Raw genomic sequence first — 21,236 nt, 5'->3', positions numbered from 1 at the left:
ACAGGTATTGTTGTGGGTGGATCTCTTTGCAGTTAGCACCCTGTCTCCCTGTTCCTTCTATTGGGCCCCTATACAAAGTGTTGTAAGCATAGCATACAGTTGTGAGAGAGAACTTATGATGTAAGCTTGTTTTTTTTTCATCACTATGAGAAATAAGAAGTCAGAAGATGCCGGCTCTGATACACCTTAGTTTATTGAAGTTACATTTTGACCAAATCTCTATTGCGTTACTATGGCAGATTAAAGATGGCCTTAAATGCTTTGACATGTCTTCCATTGAGAAGAAGGATCTATTTATTTTCCACTTGAATCTGGGATGGCTTGTGACTGTTTAGACTAATAGCATGTGGCAAAAGTAATGTTATTCAAGTTGCAGAGGTTTAGAAAGAGGACTGGTAGCTACTTGCACGCTCTCTTGAAAATCAGCTGCTGTGCAGGAAGGGAAATTACCTTGAGATTACCATGCTAGAGAGAATGCATCAGGAAATTTTGAAGTTTTGAAGCTCCCAGTGTATAGTAAAGAGGATATTTTGAAAACGGATTCCCCAGATCCAGCCCTTCCAACTAATGTGGATCAGAGACCAACCACTCAGCCAACCTCATTCAGAATTCCCGACTCACCAAATTGTGAGTAAAATGAAACTGTTATTTAAATCAATTAATTTTGGGGGTAGTTTGTTTTGCAGTAATAAACAACTGGATGAGTTGGTTTTCTAATCCTGACATTGCTAACTTTTAATTTGTTAAAACTTAAGTTTGTTTTATTCTTAGTTTCTTTTGATGGTTATCCTACTTGAAGTAAGAGAATATTGGATTTCTTCACATCTTGGTCAAAGCAGACAGGGGATCAGTGTGTCCCGGAGACCTGAGGTAGTGGCAAGGAAACTAGGGAAGCAGCAGGGTCTGGGGAGAATATGCGGAGCTGGTGTGAAGAGTACAGGGCTTAAGAAATGTTTGATGATTTGTAGCTATCTGTAGACCTTAACTTCTCTGTTCTGGGCCTCCACCACACCAAGGCTTCCTATTGATTGAGTTACATGGCATATAATCAGAAGCATTTGTTCTCTAAAGCTGGCTTATTCTTCTGTCTCCTTCCATCATGTGCTTGGCCAAGTGGTAGAACAGTATCTGTATCTTATGCTATTCCTTTGTGGAAGGTCCCACTCTGCTTCTCTCTTTTAACCTCATCAGTTCTTGCATATCAGTTGAGACAGCTCTGGGGCAACTCCTCCAGGCTTTTCTAGGTGCTTTTCATCTCCTGTCCTCTCAGGGCAAGCTGAGCTCACCTCTACCATTTGTCGAGATATCATCTCTATCACATCTATCAAAATGTTGCATTGAATCATCTGCCTTCTTTTTTGGGGGCGGGGGTCACTTCCATGAATGGTGAATTTTCCAAAGGCCAGAACAATTTTACTGTTCATTTCAGTATCTACCAAATGTGCAGTAAAGGAACTTGTAACACAGGGGCTGAATGAGTGCTTCATTGCATGGAACTAAAGAGGATCATCTTGTGCAGAGGGCATTTCTCTTGGGATTTCAAAACTGTTTGTGTTGAGACCATAGGCACAAGACTGATTCATAGGTGCAAGTCAAAGCCAGAGTAGACATAAGTAATTCCACTTAGACATTAATGCATGTCTTAAATGAAAAGTATCACATCATAAAACTGTATTTGTGAGTGTGTTTGTCGCTAAGAAAAAGAGAAATCTGGGCAGTGGGGGAGCCGAGAATTCTCAGGGAGAGAGCTAGAGAGCTGAGAAGTGTCCTAGGGCTCACATGCCTGCAGGAAGCAACATGTTTAATGGAGTTTCTTGCTGGGTCCACCCCAATTGTCCTTTTGAAGAGTAGGTGGGCTTTATATGAAGCTAAACTTTGCTAAAGAGAACTAACTTCCTTTCCCTTCTCCTCATGCTCTTGTTTTCTGAAAGTTTGTCTCTGTCTTTGTTGGGCTGTAGGATCACACACGTGATATGCTGTGGAAGAAGAAAGACTTGATGCTAACTCAACTAGGAGCTGTCCTCAGTAAGCTCAGCTTAGCACTCACCTTTCTTCCCTCTGTCTCTTTTCTCCTTCATCCTTCTTTCTTTCTTTTCTCTTTTGTAGGAGCAGTTTATTTCCTTTTGTCAGAATGCAGCATAATGAGATAAGACTGGTCGTATGCTGCTGCTCTGCTCCTTCAGTGGGTGTCAAACTATACAGCAATCATCTCCCAGGTTCAGTCTCTGCCAGAGAGTCTCTGGTTTTCATTTCTTCCACTGTTAAAGAGGCAGAATAATTAAATACTTCCAAGAAAGGTTAATGGGATAAATGTCAACCTGAAGGGAAGTAGTAGGTGTCAAAGCATTTCCTGAAGTGGACTGATATGTAAATATTCAGTGCATTGTGAGAGTTCAGCTGGTCTCTGCCTATCACCATCTAATTGTGTAATTGACCCCCTACTACTCATCTAGTGTTGTTTCTGACCACAAATCCTAGAAACAATTAAAGTCTGCGTGTCAGATTTGTCTTCAAGGATTTCTAAGGCCTGCCACTGTGGCATTAATGTACAGAACCAGAGAGGCGGAAGCAGTGTTTGATGAATGTGCTATAATTGCTCTTTGGTATGACATAGTAATAGGAAAATTCATATAATTGACAATGTAAAGGCCCCCACTGTTAGCAGCTGCTTTAAATTTAATGGAGCTGCGATTGTTAATAGTCTTCTCTTCATAGGGGTCTTTCCTTTGGCAGCCACAGCACAGAGCAAGCCTGTCCCATCATCTATGCTTTCCCTCTAGCCTCACTGTAGTGGAAGATTACAGGCAATAGGTCCATTTGCACTTTTTCATCATGTCTTAATTATCTGGTGGAACTATTGGCGTGTGATACGTGGGACTCTCTACCTCTGGGATTTCTCCTTATGCAGCAAGATATTACAAGAAAGACAGCTCTGGAACGGAACCAGGGATATGTCACTTACTAGCTGCAAATCTTGGACAAGTTATATGACCTCTCTGAGCTATAGTCTCTTCTAGAAAATATAAAAATTAAAGCCCATTTATTTCAAATTGGCCATCACAGGGCATGGGATATATTTGTTAAATATGAGCTTTTAATTTTCTCTTTGTACACCATAACAGGTCTCTCAAATTATCCAAATTATCCAAGTTCTTTCCTGTCATTTTCTCTGTCTTCACTCTCTCATTTGCCACCTTCCTCAATGAAATGACATATAAAGCAATCTGACTTTGAACTACAAAATTCCTTAGAGCTATTTGTCCTTTTCCTACAAGGGCTCTCTTGCTTTACTAAACCCTAAACAACCAACATGAGTCTTATGCAGAAGATTCAGTGTGAGGAATCCTATTGCTGGAAACTTTAGGTTATTACCGTTGGATTAGGTTTATTGGCACAAGACTGATTCATAGGTGCAAGTCAAAGCCAGAGTAGACATAAGTAATTCCACTTAGACGTTAATGCATGTCTTAAATGGAAAATATCAGATCATAAAACTGTGTTTGTGAGTGTGTTTGTCTCTAAGTAAAGGAGAGAAATCTGGGCAGTGGGGGAGCTGAGAATTCTCAGGGAGAGAGTTGAGAAGTGTCCTGGGGCTCAGGTACCTGTAGGAAGAAACATATTCAATGCAGTTTCTTGCTGGGTCCACCCTAATTGTCCCCCTTGGTTGCAGATAAAGCTTTTTTTTTGTGCTCATCACCGGTCTTCTCCAGGTAAGACAAAGCCACAGGTGCTAAGTCAGTTCTCTCTGCAGTCACTCAGACAGCTTCTTGTGCAGCAATTTCACAACTGGAATTAACTGGAGATTAAACCATCTATCCTGTGAACGCACGGACATTAGGATATGCCCAATCAGACCATAGAATATTTATAAACGGCTATAGAAATGATTCAGAAGGATTACTGTAGAGTTTCCTAACCTTCTCCTAGAACTCTCTGGAGAAGGAAATAAGTGTATCTATTTTGTTTAATCTGTGGTTCTGTGCTAAGTCTGAGCTTCTCCTTTGCTGACTCATCCTTAACGTGTGTGCTGCTAAGCTAACCATTGTTTATAAGAATTATTGATCTTTCTTTCATGTCTCCTAGTCACCTTTACTCTGAATATTCTGTCACCACAAAATCTTCCATTAGGAGATTTTATTTGACATAAAAGCTATCAATAGCTGGCTTTAAACACTTTACCTAGCTGTCACATTCTAATATGCCCTCTGATATGGCACATTGTACTATGTTTACAACTCTCAAAGGCATATTTTTTTACAACTCTCAAAGGCATATTTACAACTCTCAAAGGCATATTTTTTTTCCATGGAAAATTTTAGAGAGAGATATGTGGATTTTCCTTCATCATGGATACTTGCTTTTCTTTTATTTCTTCTTCTTTTTTTTTTTTTTTTTTTAACAATTTTTAGTGTATTATTATTATCTGGAAGCAGTATCAGGTGGCAACAAAGTATTACTCAACAAAGAAAAGAAGATCAAAACACTGTTATGCATTAAAGGACAAATGGAAGTTGTGTGGCTACTTAGGTGTATGTGTGCACACATTTATTAAAAGGGAAGACAGTATAATCTCTGAGAAACATCATTTCCCTGAATTAGGAGCACTTAATGATATATACATATATTTCTGATGAATTAATCTTTGCCAATAGTCATCTTAGACCACATATAACTTTGTAAACATTTTGAGGAATCATATATGTCTGCCAAATGTTTGTACTGTTGACAAAGTTTAGGGTTATTCTACTCACATCATCAGTCACATCCCCTCCTCAAATGCACAATTGTGTGTGTCCTCCAAACAGGACCAGCTTCATGAGTGTGGGATCTGTGCAGTCACCAGAACCCCATGCTCAGGAGGGTCCTATATTTGGTTTAATGTTCTGCTCCCACTATATTGCAAGTCTTAATTTTTTAAAAAGTGGCTCAACATTTTTATTTTGCGGCCTGACAATTGTGTAGGCTGGTCCATGGCCCATATATTTGCTGCTCACGTAGCTGTTTATAGTAGAAGCGGTTTTCTCTTCTACTGAATTTTTTCCCAACACACATAAATATTTATATCACATAGGTTTATAATAATACATATCTATGCACACATATAGACACATACACACACACTTTTACACTTATTCTTCTAGAATGATAGCCCTAAAGAATCGTAGCTGAGACTGCCTGTTCAATGTTTGGATTGCAGAATGCTACAGGATAAATTTTTTAATAAAAACAAGTTTTTGATTTGGTCTTTAGCCTTAACAATAACACCATTACCACCATTAATGAGTATTATTCATTGAAGCACTTTTTCTAAGTTAGTTTATTTAATTGTTAAAAAACCTTATGAGGTGCTTGCTTTTATAATGTGTTTAATGGATTGGGAAACATGTTTCAAGAATTACTACATTAGGGCTGGGCATGGTGGCTCACACCTTTAATCCAAGCATTTTGGGAGGCTGAGGGAGAAGGATCATTTGAGGCCAGGAGTTTGAGACCAGCTGGGCAACATAATGAGACCTCATCTCTACAAAAAAATAAAAAGGAAATTAGTTTGGCCTGGTGGTATGTGCCTGTAGTCCTAGCTACTCGGGAGGCTGAGGCAGGAGGATCACTTGAGCCCAGGAGTTTGAGGCTGTAGTGAACTATGATTGTGCCACTGGACTCCAGCCTGGACAACACAGTGAGACCCAAAGAAAAAAATTATTAAATTATTTGCCTATGATTTAATAGTCTGTCTGATACTACTGCCTGAGCACAGAATATGCTAGAGAGTTCACCCCACTCTCAGTCAAGAAAGCTGGCCTTTTGCAACCACAGCTAGACACACATTGGGTAAGGTCTATACCAGGGGGCGACAGGGCAGAGTCTATTGGTCAAGGCAGCTCCTGTTTGGACATAGGCGATTATCTGGAAATGGGGGCAGTCGTGAGTTTTTGTAAGCCAAAATTCACATGTACATTGCCTGATAGAGGTAATCTCAATGGGGAACCACTAGAATTTATTACTATCAACTTCTTGCATCTCTCGTCGCATCCTTCTCACATTAAGTTCATGTCTTCTAAAGACAACTTCTTTTAGGATTTGGGTTGGTTAATTTTGGGAAAGTTTACAAAAGGAGAGTTTGTGAGACAAACCATAGTTAGGCTGCTGCAGTTGGTCCCAGGCACTTCTTTAAGTAAAATGTGTTGGACTGAGACAACGTTGGTAGATCAAACACTCTATCAGTCTTTGAATAGCGATGCTTGCTAGCTAAGGCATGCGGACAAGAAAGGCAAACGCATACCTGGAATATGTGTTGATTCTAGTCAGTGATGAATGGCTGCCACTACCAGGGGAAAGAAGTCCAGTAACATCAACTGGCTGCAACTGGCTGCCTGGTTTTCTTGAGGAGTGGTACTCTTTTGAGGTCTCAGTATTCTTCCCTTTTCCTGGCAGGTGGGATATTCAAGAGGGTCAGGAGCTATATTAGCATTAGTGAGAGGGAGACCATGCTATCTGGCTCACAAATAGCTTCCATCTTTGCCGCCATAGTCAATCCCTTTATGGGTCTATGGTGCAAACATCGGTGTGGCGAAACATAACGGTTAAAAGACATCTACTAGTGGAACCATCTTGTCCACTAGGTGGATAAAGACCTCGTCTGTAGTGAGTGCTCTCTGGTTGGCATTAACATGGGATACAAAGATTCTCACACTTTGTGCTCACTTTCAAAAGTCCACACATCTGTTACTTCCCCAGACCTCGTTGTACCCAGTAATCTAATTTAATTGTTTCCAAGCTACTCACCTACCAGATAAGCCATTTCTCCTTGTTCCTGAGTCTATGGATCCTCTTACCTTGGTCCACTTTTTACGATCCCAGTGTATCACTCCATGCGGTTTCTGAAGCTCTGCCCAAAAAAAGGCTTTTCTCTCAACACTCTTTTCTCGCCTGGTCCTGAATGGGGACATGGTGCAGCTACCATTCTCTTTTGGCTTGTGTCCATTTACTAAACTGACCCACCTGTGAACCTGGCTGGTGTCTTTCCTCTCCCTTTAGTTAGTGATAGAAAATGCCTATGCAGTCGAAGCATGAACGGAAGACAGGCACCAGAGAAGCATGAGTTCTGAGCAGGCTGTTCACGCACTTTATGTGTCCTCCTGACCAGCTTGAGCCTGACTGTGGATGTACCATGTCCATTATATTATGGATTGCTGCTAGAACCACCTGAAGTGATGATGTGGTGGATCTGAAAGTATCCAATTTATGCTGAGTAATTATGGTCACGTAGTCACTTAATTCCCAAGGTCAGATGCTTAGATCCTGCAAGGACTGAGTAGTGTTCCAGGACCTGTTTTTCGAATGCTGTGTAGCTCTTTGCTGCATGCAGCATGAATTTGCTTCCAAATCACTAGATTCTGTTGTGACTCTCCTAATGGGCCTTGCTAAAGGCTCTGCATAGTGTCTTTATCCACCACAGATACCTCTGGTATCATGGAATCTGCTGAGTCATAGAGATCAAATGCCAGCAATTCTGAAACCACAGGAGGAACTACTGCAGAGCACTTTCTTTTTCTTGCTCAATTCTCTACCCTTTTGAGCTCTTTCTCACAGTTTTCCATGGTGCTTTTGCCGTCTCTATTTGATTTAATGTCAGCTGTAGCTTTTCCCAGACTTCTAAGAGTCATCTCACCGGTATTCCAGATCCATCACCTACTGCTCCTGACAGGGAGTTAAATCCTGTAACACGAGGGAGTTCCCTCATGTTGTGAAGCCTCCTTTATCCAGCTTTATATTCTACCTTTCTTGATCCAGCCCCATCAGGATCCACTCTCAGATATAATCTCCTGGTTCCTGCCAATGATGCTGTCATTGACCCTGTAGCAACTTTGGTGTATAATCGTTTTATTTCTTGACAGGTCCTGCACTTCTCTGGGGGCTGGTTGTGCTGAGATTTAACTATAATTAAAAGCCTAGTGCCAAGGCTGCAAGGAGAGGACATGTGGTGAGGAGGTCAGCCATGGTCTTGTTTGAAACCTGTCTCATGTGAAGCCCCTACATTGTCTTGAACAAGGAGGGATGAGTGCTTTTCCAAAAAGGAGTGGGCCATGTCTCCTAGCCTGGGGTTCTGAGAAATTAAGGATACAAGGCTCACAAGTTTACTTACCCATGTATCGCTGTCTCAAACTCTGAGCCCCATACTGAAACAGAAGATGTACCTAGGCCAAAAATCCTCTGAAGTTCTGACAATGTTACACTGAAGTTCTGTTCACAATCTTCAGCAGTATCTGCCCTCTGTCTTCAGGGGATGAGAGTCTTTTTAAATGCTGCCAAGGAGGCCTCTGACACACTTTGTTTTAAATTGTTAAGAGGTCTGAGCCTGTCATTTTCTGTCTTCAATAAATCAATGGCACTTAGGAACAACCACTCAATTTCACAGTCTTTGGCACAGTTGCCATTTCCCATATCTCTGCAAAGCCTGTGGAATTTCACCAGTTAGTGCATCCCGTCCACCTGGATCCCATCCCATTCTCCCCGTGTGAAAGTTCAGTAGTTGCAAACTGCAGCATGCCAGAGACTACGAATACACCACCTACCAACAGGTAGTCGGACTGGCAAGCTGACGGCAGCAAAATTCCACCCTTAGAGTTTTCTTCTTAGGTTTACTTCCGGTATAAACTGACTTAGGTTGAGTTCCTTAAACACAGAGCCTGAGATGGGGATTCTTGTTCAAGTGATTGATGAAGGGAGTAGGAGGAAGTTATTCTCGGGAAAAAAGGAGTGGGGAAAGCCTGATAGAGTGGGCTTAAAAGGTGTTTATGAACGTATCTCAAATGGAGACTAGCTTCAGTCTGAACCCATGGGGAATCTTTAGAACACAAATTGCAACAAAGAGTACCATCCTGAGATGAAGGCCCAGGCTTCTGTTCCTAGACAGCAGTTAGTCATTAGCTGAAGTTTGCTGGGTGGTGTGATGGGAATGTGTATTGTATTGACTTTCAGGTGTGGATAACGCTTTAGATAAAGGGGTCAGCTAAGAGTTGTTTTTATCAGCCAATACTCAGGGCAGCTAGAGAATGGGTATACAAGCAGGTGAAAAATCTCCCCAGTGCCATCAACATCACCCATATAGTAGATCGGGGTAGTCCTTGAGATTCTGTATTTCAAACTCTCTCTCAGGTGATGCCAGTGTTGCTAGCCTAAGACCCACACCCCGAGTGGCAAGACATTGATTATTTTGTTTTCAGGTTTTTCTGTTCACATGACTGATGAGGGGAGTGGGAGGAAACTATTCTCAGGAAAAAAGGAGTGGGGGAAAGCCTGATAGAGTGGGGTTAAAAGGTGTTTGTGAACGTATCTCAAATGGAGACTAGCTTCAGTCTGAACCCATGGGGAATCTTTAGAACACAAATTGCAACAAAGAGTACCATCCTGAGATGAAGGCCCAGGCTTCTGTTCCTAGACAGCAGTTAGTCATTAGCTGAAGTTTGCTGGGTGGCGTGATGGCAATGTGTATTGTATGGACTTCCAGGTGTGGATAACGCTCTAGATAAGGGGTCAGCTGAGAGTTGTTGTTATCAGTCAATATCAGGGTAGCTAGAGAATGGGTATACAAGCAGGTGAAAAATCTGCCCGGTGCCATCAACATCACCCATATAGCAGCTCAGGGCAGTCCTTGAGATTCTGTATTTCAAACTCTCTCTCAGGTGATGCCAGTGTTGCTAGCCTAAGACCCACACCCCGAGTGCAAGACATTGATTATTTTGTTTTCAGGTTTTTCTGTTCATATGACTGATGAGGGGAGTGGGAGAAAACTATTCTCAGGAAAAAAGGAGTGGGGGAAAGCCTGATAGCGTGAGGTTAAAAGGTATTTATGAACGTATCTCAAATGGAGACTAGCTTCAGTCTGAACTCATGGGGAATGGGGAATCTTTAGAATATCCTTTTTTTCTTTCTCCTGCATCCTTTTTTTTTTCCTTTTCTTTTCTCATTCTTACTCTATCTAATTATGTTGAGTCTGTATCTGCTCTCCAAACCAGTTTGCAGGACTGCCTTCAGAGAATGTGAGAATCTTGCAGGTTTCTTTCGTAAGAAAGGGAAGAAAAACATCAATTGATTGGTCTACTTTTCTATTTATAAATCCAGTTTCCTAGAGCTGGCTTTATCCAGGTTGTTTCCTTCACATTAATGGACAGTTCTTTAAAAATAGTACAATCTCAGGAGCTGATTCAAGAATAAGAAAACACCCTCAGCTTTTTGTGAGCAGATTAAGAATAGCAAAGCTACCTAAAATAGGAATCACAACCAATCTTTCGATTTCACTGTAGTGCTGAAAGAAATATTTACAAGCCTAATTATACCCAAGTCACCATTTGAGATGTTAAATGAAATTTGTGAGAGGCCGTTGATTTGGACTAGGCTCCTATAGAAAGCCTAACAGACCAAACCAATATGGAGTTTAACTACAGCAGCTGAGTTTTGGTTAATTGAGTCTCTGTAACCAATTAACCAATTAAGCTGTAACCAGTTAAGTTGTCTCTATACCAAACTTCCATTTCCTATAAATGCTATCAGATCAGGTTCTCGGCTGGCATTCTCTGAACCTACTCTGGTTCAAAAGGCTGCCCAATTTATGAATTTTTTTGTTTTATTTTGTTTTTCTTTGCTCAGTTAAACTCACTTAACTTTTAAACTTGTCTAAGACTTTCCTTTTAAGACATTTGTTATCGTTGGTAGGATTCAGAACAGAACTCCAGCTGCCCCGGGACCATCAAGCAACCAGGCATAGGTGCTCACTGAGACCACTGTCTTCACTGTTTTCCTGCATTTTCTGCGAATCACTGGTGAGTTCTCTCTCATATTATGAAGCTTCACAAATGTGTGTTTTGAGCTATCTGAGTGTTTTTGAGCATTTTTTTTTTAAAAAAATCTAAGCTGGGTTTAAAGTCTCCACAAAAACTGAACTGGGTTCAGTAGGTAAGGTTACTCTATCCAATAAGGAATTCCTTTCCACCTTCTGAAACTCCACCGAGGGTTAGTTTGTGCTCTGAAAAGGCATATGTGTCCTTCTTGGGGTGGCTGGCTTGTGTTAAATAGGAACTGGAATGGGTCTAGGGTGTGGAACTCCTACATTTGAAATCCCAGCCAAGTTCATGCATAAGAATCCCCAGAAAAACCCCAGAATTATATATATATATATATATATATATATATATATTTTTTTTTTTTTAGAGGAATGGGCAAACCTTGCCAAAGGTAATTTGGGATTATAGTGGCCACAATTAGAAAGTTTTAATTTGGGTAAAATTATTATTTGTAGGATATATTAGAAAAGGAACAATCAAAAGCCCCACAGAAGCCATGACATTCATTTATTAATTAGCACACAGGCTTTTAAGAGACTAAAATGTGAGGGGCAAAATCGTTTATATAAGTTGAGCTCTTAGATGAGTAGGTTCTAAAACTTGAGCTCAGAATAATGTTAAAAAGTATTCTAGTCTTGTACGGAAAATGCTTTGTCTGCCTTATTCCTTAATAGGCTCTGCCCAGAACTCAGTAATTTAGTTAAAAGAGCACAGGTTGAGTTGGGAAGCAGCTGCCTATTTTTAGTTATTTTAAGACCTATCTTTAATGAAGGAAACTTGTGTCAGTGGAGGAAGTCTCCATTTACAGAGGCGTCTTCCTCTCTGCACCAGGAAGACAGGAAGAACTAAGTTTTGTTTTCAGGTTTTCTCTTCTTGAGGCTTTACAATAGGGAAGGCAAAAAGACCTGAGTCTATATAACAAGCCTTGCCTCTGACCATTTTGTCTTAGCTGGGCTTGCTACTTTCTTTGTCTCAGTAGGTAATGGTATTTAGGTCTGAAACCTGAATTCAATGAGTGACCTAGGTAACAATAACTTAGGGCAATAATCAGACAGGTTAATCAGGAAATGGTCACGGATCCCTTACCCTGCTTGCTGAAATAAGTCAACTGGTCAATGGGTAAATAAAATATTCTCACGCCCTGTGAATGGTTTTTCAGAAAAATGAACGGGCCTTTAAAAGAATAGATGATGATTAGTAGCAAGGTCTGTCAGGATGTGATGAAACTTCCTTTCTTGTGAGTTAATCTTCAGAGGATTGATAACCGTTGAGTCCCTTGGGAGAATCTGTCTTCAGCAGATAAGGGGAATTCAGAACGCCTTGCCTTGCTTACATATTGGCAATCAATATCACAGTGATATATCTGGGGGTAATATTTTCTGAATTTCAATGGCTACCTATGTGTAATGAGCAATTTAAGCATATTTGTTAAGAATGAGTAAACTAGTTGAATGTAAATAGGTTGGAAACTTGTATATGAGTCACAAGAATCTTTTATTATCCAAGGTCTTAAAGTTATGTTGGATTAAGTGATAGATATCTATGAAATGTATGACTCATTTTTCAGTAAGTTAAGATACTGAAACTTGCTCTTCAACCCTTCTGTCTCATTGTGTTTTGGGAGGGGAAAGCCTGAAGATAGGAGAAATGTGATTGTTTTTTGACTAGTGGGGGACTTTCCAATTAACTTCAGTGATTGGGATAGGCTGATTGAAACTGTTCTAAAGATAAAACAGCTGTTCACGTCTTTCATTGAGAATGTAGAATGTGTCCTCTTGGAAAAGAGAGTAATGCAATGATGAGTTAGTTGAGGCTAATAATCAATGCATGGCCATATTCATTCACTAAACGGATATTTGACTATATACTATGTGTAACACATTGTATTAGGGTCAGGGATATACACACAGTAGACGTGGTTTTTTTCTGTGTCATAGGAGAAACAGATGCACACATACACACAGTATAAGAAAATTAGTAGTTGCATTCTAGAAAGAAAAAGAGTTGTCCACTTCTATCTACAAATAGTTGAATGGCTGAACTGAACTTCTTGTGTCAGCCATTTTTGGTGCCACTTATCTAATATTAAACATAGTGTTGGTCTTGGTTTGTCTGATAATAAGTTGTGCTAGTGGTATATTGTTTTTTTCTCTTTTGCAGTATAGAAAACCCAGGTGTATTTTGGTCTATTAAACATAAAAAGGGTGGTACTATGAAGACAAGTTTCTAAGCTAAAATGGTGCTCATCTACAAAATGCTACTATAAAACAGTTCACAAGTGCTTGCTTCCAAGGTTTCCATTGGAAATTAAGATTACTACGAGTTTAGGAGATTCTAACTAGTTAAAACTAAAAAACTATGGCTTCCTATATGAGGAAAGTAAGACATGTTTTTGGTAGGTGAATCTATACCACATGAAAGACGTGGGTTTTTAAAAAATTTTTGTTGAGAGTAATTTTGTCTAATTTACAAATTGTTTAAAGGTTGTTTCAGAATAAAAGATAGATAAAACTGGATAAGAAAGTTGTAGAAGGTTTACGGAAGATAAGTGTTGTGAAAGAAATTGTGGTCAAACTGATAAGAATTAGAAGGGAATTGTTTTTCTAAGAACTGAGGATTGATATCAACTGTGTAACTATGCAAAATTAGAATCTAGTACTCTGTTAAAACAAAGAGGGTTTTGTGGAGAACTGATCTGTTCTTAATAGGAAATAGAGCCTTATTAGGTTGTTTGATTACTTAAGGAAACTGAGTCCTTTCTACTAAAGAGTTAGGATTTTTCCCACCACTATGTGGCTTTCTGTATTTAATTATCACTCTGATTAAGTGATCTTTTCACAGTGACCTGTAAACCTCTATTTTTAATGTTACCCCAAATCAAATGATAAATTAGTCTTTTTGATCTAGAATTGACTTGGGATTTTCTATGTGGGTAACTGGAGAGCATTAGGAAGTGTCTCATCTTGTAGAGATGTTAAACTAATTAGGCTTGTTTCATATGTTGTATGGAAAACATTGGTAAATAATGTGATGATAAATCTCTTTGAATTATCTTTATGAATGTGTTTGAGAAATTCTGTGAAATTCATAGAAATCTAATAGTCCTAATACTATCAGTGATCATTCTAGTTGTTATCTTCAAATGTTGTATGCAATAGAGATAACCAAGCTTCCTTGTCAAATGCTGGTTATAATGCTTTAACATGGCCATTCTAAGTCTTTGTCATTCAATTATTTCTTCTCTAAAAGCATTTTCAGTTTGTTATATTCCAAAAAGTGTTGCATTTTCAAAAGGTTCATGGAAAGAACTTTGACAAGTACAAGTTTTTGATAACTTGAAGATCTTGCCATTAGACTGGGTGGGAATTCCTGACATTCTTAATGATTGGTTTATACAGTTAACACAAAATCAAGTAGAACAAGAATTAATTGAATACAAAGGAAGTGTTCTGGCAGATTTTCATGATAGGTCAGCCAATGCTGAAACTGTTAAGATGTGCAATTTGAATGAACTCCTTAAGATTGATCCAAGTCAACTTCCCTATAAGGATTTATTAAAGATTATAAATGTACTAGGTTTGGAAAAGCAAAATCAGTATCTGACATGAGAAATTCCGTGTTAAACATGTACTCACAAAGGAACTGGACGCCTGCCTGGTCATCCCCGAATCCCTGAAGCTCCTATTGTAAAGAGCCTTGCACTTTGTAACTCATCATGGAATATGTAAGATGACCCAAATGATGAATACATATTTTAGGGTGATTGTATTAAAATTGCTTAAATGGTTTATGGCCAATATTTGGTTTGTCAAGCCTATAGTCCTGGTGATGGCAGCAGAAGCCTGTCTAGAGTGACTGCTGCCATGATGCTGGCTTCAGTGGGGGAGGTGCAGCTGGGGCTGCCTGCTCCATGGAGCCAGTGGGAGCCAAGAACAGGCAGAAGCCCCATTCCCTTCCAAGTTGGAGGGGCAGCCTCCTGAATGCAGCTGCAGTCAGTTTCAGACCCAGGCATCTCTGCACATTTGGAGGCCCAGGAAGCCCACCTGCCCCTGTAGGCTTAGGAGTGCCTGTTTCTGCTGCCTGAACTCTCCCTGCTCCCAGCACCGACTCCGATTTTGGAGCAAAGTTGTGGTTGAGCCCAGGTGCTGTCACCATCTGACCAGGTGTGTCTACGCTTGGGGCAGTGCTGACATGCCAGACCCCTGATGCCTTGGCCCCCTCCTGACTTTGGGTGCTGATGAGAATGGTAGGGAGGCCAAGGGAGGACTAAGGGTGGCTCAGCATGGGCCTGCAGGCACCCCTCAGCACAAACAACATGGATGCTGTAGGCACTGTGAATGGCAGGTTAATGGTGGCAGGAGGCAGGCAGGTTCCCAGGTAGAAAGAGGTGGATCACCAGAGAGCCTCCACCTTCAGTACAGGGATGGTGTGAGACCTGGGAACCAGCCTCACAGCTGCCAGTTCCACAGACTGGAGTGAGAACTGTTTTTTTTTTTTTTTTTCTGGTCCCACCCATGGCTGCTCATGGACCAATCAGCACACACTTCCTCCCCTCTGAAACCCATAAAAACCCTGGAGTCAGCCAGACTCAGTCAGACAATAGGACAACGTACCTGCAGAGAAGAGTGACCCACTGTGGGTCTTCTCTCTGCTAAGAGCTGAATGGATGTTGGCATACCCTGCCTGCAGAGAGGAGCTACCCACTGCAGGTCACCTCTGAGCTGTTGTTGCTCAATAAAGCACCTCTTTGGCTTGCTCATCCCCCACTTTTCCATGTACCTAATTCTTCCTGAACATGGGACAAGAAGTTGGGGTCCACTGAATGGCAGAACTGAAAGAGCTGTAACACAAACTGAAACATGCCCCTTGTTTGTCATGTTGCGGGTGACAAGGAGAAGAGAGAAGGAGAGAAGAACTCAGCCCTTTGGGGAACCCAGACCTAGGAGCTCCCTGAGCCATTGCTGTGACACCCTCTTTGGGGCTCTGTGGTTCCTGGTATCTCCAAGCTTCTGGGCACGGCCACATTCCCTGGTGACAGCTATGGAAGCTGCTTGTGGTATGCCTGGTCCAGCCACAGCCTCTCAGGGAGCTGGCACTGGAGCTGCACACCCCGATGTAGCCAGCATGCCTGGCTGTTTGCAGTGGTCAGGCCCCATGCTTGCTTTCTGTATTAGTCTGTTTTCACTCTATTGATAAAAACACACCCGAGACTGGGTGATTTATAAGGAAAGAGGTTTAAGTGACTCATAGTTCCACATGGCTGGGGAGACCTCACAATCATGATGGAAGACAAGGTGGAGCAAGTCACATCTTACATGGTGGCAGGCAAGAGAATGTGTGCAGGGGAAGGAACTCCCCTTTATAAAACCATCAGATCTTGTGAGACTTTTTCAAAACTATCATGAGAATAGCATGGGAAAGGCCCAACCCCATGATTCAATTACCTCCCACTGGGTCCCTACCACAACACCTGGGAATTATGGGAGCTACAATTCAAGATGACATTTGGGTGGGAACACAGCCAAACCATATCACTCACTCACACACCCCTCACCAGTCTGTGCGTGGTTCGCCATTGGCAGACATGAGATTCAGGCCAATAGTGTGAGCCGAGTGCAGCCTGCCAGGTTGAGTGGGCAGAACAAGCCCAGCAGGCCTGAGCAAAACTCAGGCCAAGTTGCCACTAGCCACAGAGTTTTCTGGCTAGAAAAGTGACACCTCAAAGATCCTGTGACACTGGGAGGACAATCAAAACCCCAGGTGTTTCTTTTCTGTATATGGCAGATCATTTGAACATTTACAAAGGAATTTCATTCAATCACTGTTTTCAATAGGATGTAAATGTGTTCTTGTAATAGTCTACGTTTCTTGGTTGTATAGAAGCTTTCCATGTGGGAAGACGAATGTATTGCAGTTTAAAAAGTTATTGGAAAACATATTCTCTTTATGGGACATCTCTGGAGAGATCTCCAATGACAGAAAAAACCTCTATTGGGAAAATCATAAAAAAGTTAAACAAGGTGTTACTAACACAATGGCATTCCCATTGTCTCTGTCATTATCAGTCTTCCAGAAAGGTTGAAAGGATAAATGCTATTTGGAAATTAAAATTGGCAGGTTAATTGGACTGACTTGGCCAAGGGTACTATCACTAGCTTTAATGGATGAAATAGTTACTGGAAGGCCTATATCTTTAATAATGGAACTGTATGTGTCTCCTGCTTTTCTAAGTTCTAAATGCTGAGGTCTCTGATGTATTGTACCAGAGCGAAGGATAAAAGGGGCTTTCTTGTGCCTGCATGCTGTAGAACTTTCTGGGTACTGAATTGTATTTTCTAGTTCGTTTATAGTTTTTGTAAATAAGCTAAATGTACCACACACTCATAGTGCCCTTACTGTTTGATATCATTGCTGCATTGGGGCAGGGGACAAAAGTATACATGATAAAGGTTAGATGAGTCAACATTAAACTCCATGTGTATCAAGAAAATAGCTTATGTTGACTTCTAGAGGGATAGGAGGATTGGAATAAATCTTGTATATATCTTTCATGACTTCAAGTTACCTACAAGTGATTTTTTTTTAGGCATGAATTATTTTGGCTATATCTAGAATTGGATTGTAACCAAGACTTCCTATGTATCATACCTAGCTTACCAATCGGGATATAACCAATGGGCATAACATAATAGAATGAACACTTAGACTATAGTGAATGGGTTCAATATATTTTTATTAATCAGAGGATGCTTCTGAACTGGGTTTTTGAGACAGGGTCTTGCTCTGTCACCCAGGCTGGAGTGCAGTGGTGTGATCTCAGCTCACTGCAGCCTCGACCTCACAGGCTCAGGCAATCCTTCCACTTCAGCTTCCCAAGTAGCTGGGAATACAGGCACACATCAGCATGCCTGGCTAATTTTTTTTTTTTTCTTTTATAGAGATGGAGTTTCCCCCACATTGCCCAAACTGGTCTTAAACTCATGGGTTCAAGAAATCCGTCTGCCTCAGCCTCTCGAAGTGCTGGGATTACAGGTGTGAGCCACTGTGCCTGTCCTGGGCTTTCTTTTGATTAGCCATAAAAGCCAACCTGGATAACTTGAGCAAAAAGTAGGATAGAAAGGATATTGGATATTTTGTACTTCACAAAATTAACAGGAATTCTGTATAGCTTGGCTCAGAAACAAACAGTAGTTCCTTATGTTTAACTAGCAACAAGTTTTCAAAAGGCTCTTCAAGCTCTGTTTAAATGAATTATCTTCAACACTTTTAAGTCTCTTTACCCCAGGGCTCAACATTCAAATTCTAGGAGGGTATCCTCTGGTTGGTGTGAGTCATATGCCACCACTGTGGTTAGAACAGGACTCAGAACTTTGCTTAACAGCCTTAGCGGAATGTACACAAACAGCAAGCTAGTAAGTTCCCCAAAGAACTCCGAATACTTTTAGCAAGAGAATATGCAATGGATGCTAGGAAGCCACAAAAGCAAGAGCTGACCTCTACAAGGTCATTGCAAGTCTTGGGACTTAAAGTTTGCTATTATAATATTTAAACATTATAAGGGTAGAAGCGATGTTATAGAGAAGGGACCAAGTTCAGTCTAAATTTAAGTGCCAGAACCTGATTTAGATTATAAGCGTTTAGAAAATATTATAGGGTATATCTACATAATTCTCCTTAAGTGACCTTTTGCAAAGCAAAGTACATTCAGACACCTAATCAAATTATTTGTCATGCTCCTGCAGCTGATCAGAAAATTCTAACTTCAATGGCTAAATACTGGGCCCATTGCTAGGGGGAGAGATACAAATAAGACATGCTCTGACTTCAAACAGCTCACAGTCTGGCATGGGGGAAATGAGAAATGCTTGCGACTTGCTATGATGCAGAGGTATAGGTGCCTTGCAGAATGAATAAAGAGGCATCACAGGAAAAAGAGATTCATTCTTCTTGGAGGTGCTGAGGAATGCTCAATGGAGATGATGACTTTTGAAATAGATCTTAAGGAAATGGCTATTTTTGTTTTTCTCTGAGTTAAGGGAAGGATAATGAGAATTCTAGACAGAAAAACTGCAGTAGACGTCTGGAGGTCTGGAAAGGCTGAGGAGGGTACAGGGGCAGTGGAGCAAGCTCATGGGCGTGAGCATGAAGGGAGTGGATAGCAAATGAGTCTAGCCAGTGAAGGGGATGCTACTGTAAGGATTTGGGACTTTACATTGAATAAAAGATTAGGCGTTGATGATTTCTGAATCAGGATGCTGTGTTGAGATCCATAGACTACAGAGGAGGCATATAGACTGGCAGGGAAGACAGTTCTGAGGTTATCACAGTAAGCCCAGGAGACAGGATGGAGGGCTGCAGTGAGGCATGGAGATTTTTCAGGCTCGATCAGTAAGAAATGGGACTGGCTTGATATAAGGGGAACAGAGAAAAGTCAAAACATGCTGATTGGTTTCCAGCTCTGTTGAAAGGGTCATGATTATACTAAATAGGAAAAGAGAGACAGGTTTGGGAGAAGCAAATGAGATTGGCAAGATACACATTAGTTAAAAATGCATACACGCTTAAGATTTTTAACTCATTCTCACCTATCAGGTTCTGGACTAGTTGTTTCCCCAAATATTACCTTGTCAATAATAAACATAAAAGATCACACCCAGCAAGCAGGTAATACACACGCATTACCTTCGTCCTCTACAATGCCTTGCTCAGATGGCTGTCCTGGGGTGGGAGATAGGGGTGTATACTTGAGAAATGATCAATGCCTGGGTAGCCCAAGATAGACATCTAATAAACAGAAAGACCTGACATGATCTAAGCTATGGCGTCCACTTGCTAGACTGGGCAAGCTGACTTTATTACAGACTGCCGTAGGTTATTAGGGTAGACAGTGACAGATCATTTTGTAAGTAAGGCCCAGAGAGAGCCAGATCCATCTGCCTAGAAAAACAAATACATCCCAGTCCAGAAGTGAGGTTAAAAAAGATTTACAAGGCGCACTGATGCATGTGCCCCTCTCTGGGTGGGTTGTGGTGGCCGGCCACAGGGGTTGCCCTCGTTGGTTCGACACAGCCTGCCATCTGGAGAGACGGCAAGCTCCTGGGCTCATATTACAGGACATTTTCCCATTTCCTTTTCTATGGTCTAGCTTCGGCAGAAAAATGGACGACAGGCTGGGGGAGGATAAAAAATAAACAAGAGAGGGAAAAGAGTCTCTCTCTGAGCAATCTCATAAAACAAAGCATAAATCTTTAACTGCCTGACCTTTCAGCTCACATGATTCTTGGTGCAGGAGGGATAAATCAGAGCTCATCTGGAGGCTCAGGGGAGGGCAGCTTTCTGCCTTCCAACAGGAAGCAGCCTATTTGCAGAAGCGCATAGATGTGTCATTGTTTTTAATAGAAGCTCAATTGATTTCCTAGAAATTGAAATGTTCCCTTGGTTGGAAATGAAATTTCTACCTGGCCGTTCCACCTCTGGCCACCTCTTGGTGGCAAGTCTTATTGCCTATTGTTGGAATTAACAGAGAAAGGCCAAGTAAAAGGTCTTAGGGGCAGACTTCCTCATAACAGGGAGCCTCTCTCTGAGATGCAAATAAAACTGGCAAAGGTTGAGGGTTTTGCAGATGCAACTCCCTGCGATACGGTGAAGGGTGTCTCGTTAACCCTTCTTATGCTGATCTCCAACTTGCCTGTCTTGTGTTCCTGTCTTGTCATCATGGCTCGTAAGTACTCCATTAGAACCAAGGGTCAGCTCCTGGTTTCAGGAACACAGCAGATATTTTCTATATGACAGCATTGGTGCTCTTGACTACAGCCAGCCCCTTCATCACAGCAACCAGAGTAACATTTATACAAATATTTGTTTCTTTAGTATGTGAGGAAAGGAGTATGCTTTTTCTTAGCTAGCTGACTATCATTGTGATAAATAGGTTTCTCCACGTAAGAGAAATTTTTATTTTTTCGTTTTTTTTCCGGGGTGGCGGGTGGTGGTGGTGACTAGAAACAGAAAACGGATAAATTGTTAGCTTCAAGAAGGCATCGGGAACCAGATTTCATTGGTAAAGCCCACCTCAGTTTATAGAACCAAAGGTGTATTTTGATAATTTTTTCCCTTTTTGCGGGGAGAAGGTCACTAGATGGTTCAAATGTGAGAGAAACAGGTATGTCAGCCCAGCCTGAGATACTTAAGAAAACAGAATCAAGAAAATATTGCTTTCAATTTAAAAAAAGGTATTCTGAATCGTTCTTAGATTTCTTTTCCCTGAGTCTCTTTTATTTGTCCCCAGCAAAAACTGCAGCTACCTGATGAAGTGGGTGCACCTGGTGAAGCAGGTCCCACCTGGTGATGGGAGGCGTCCTCCTGACTTCCCAGGCCCGTTCCAGGGTCAAGAGCAAA

This window comes from Macaca thibetana, chromosome 15 (assembly GCF_024542745.1).
Source record: "Macaca thibetana thibetana isolate TM-01 chromosome 15, ASM2454274v1, whole genome shotgun sequence".
NCBI lineage: Eukaryota > Metazoa > Chordata > Mammalia > Primates > Cercopithecidae > Macaca > Macaca thibetana.
Note: the sequence above shows the minus strand (reverse complement) of the source record.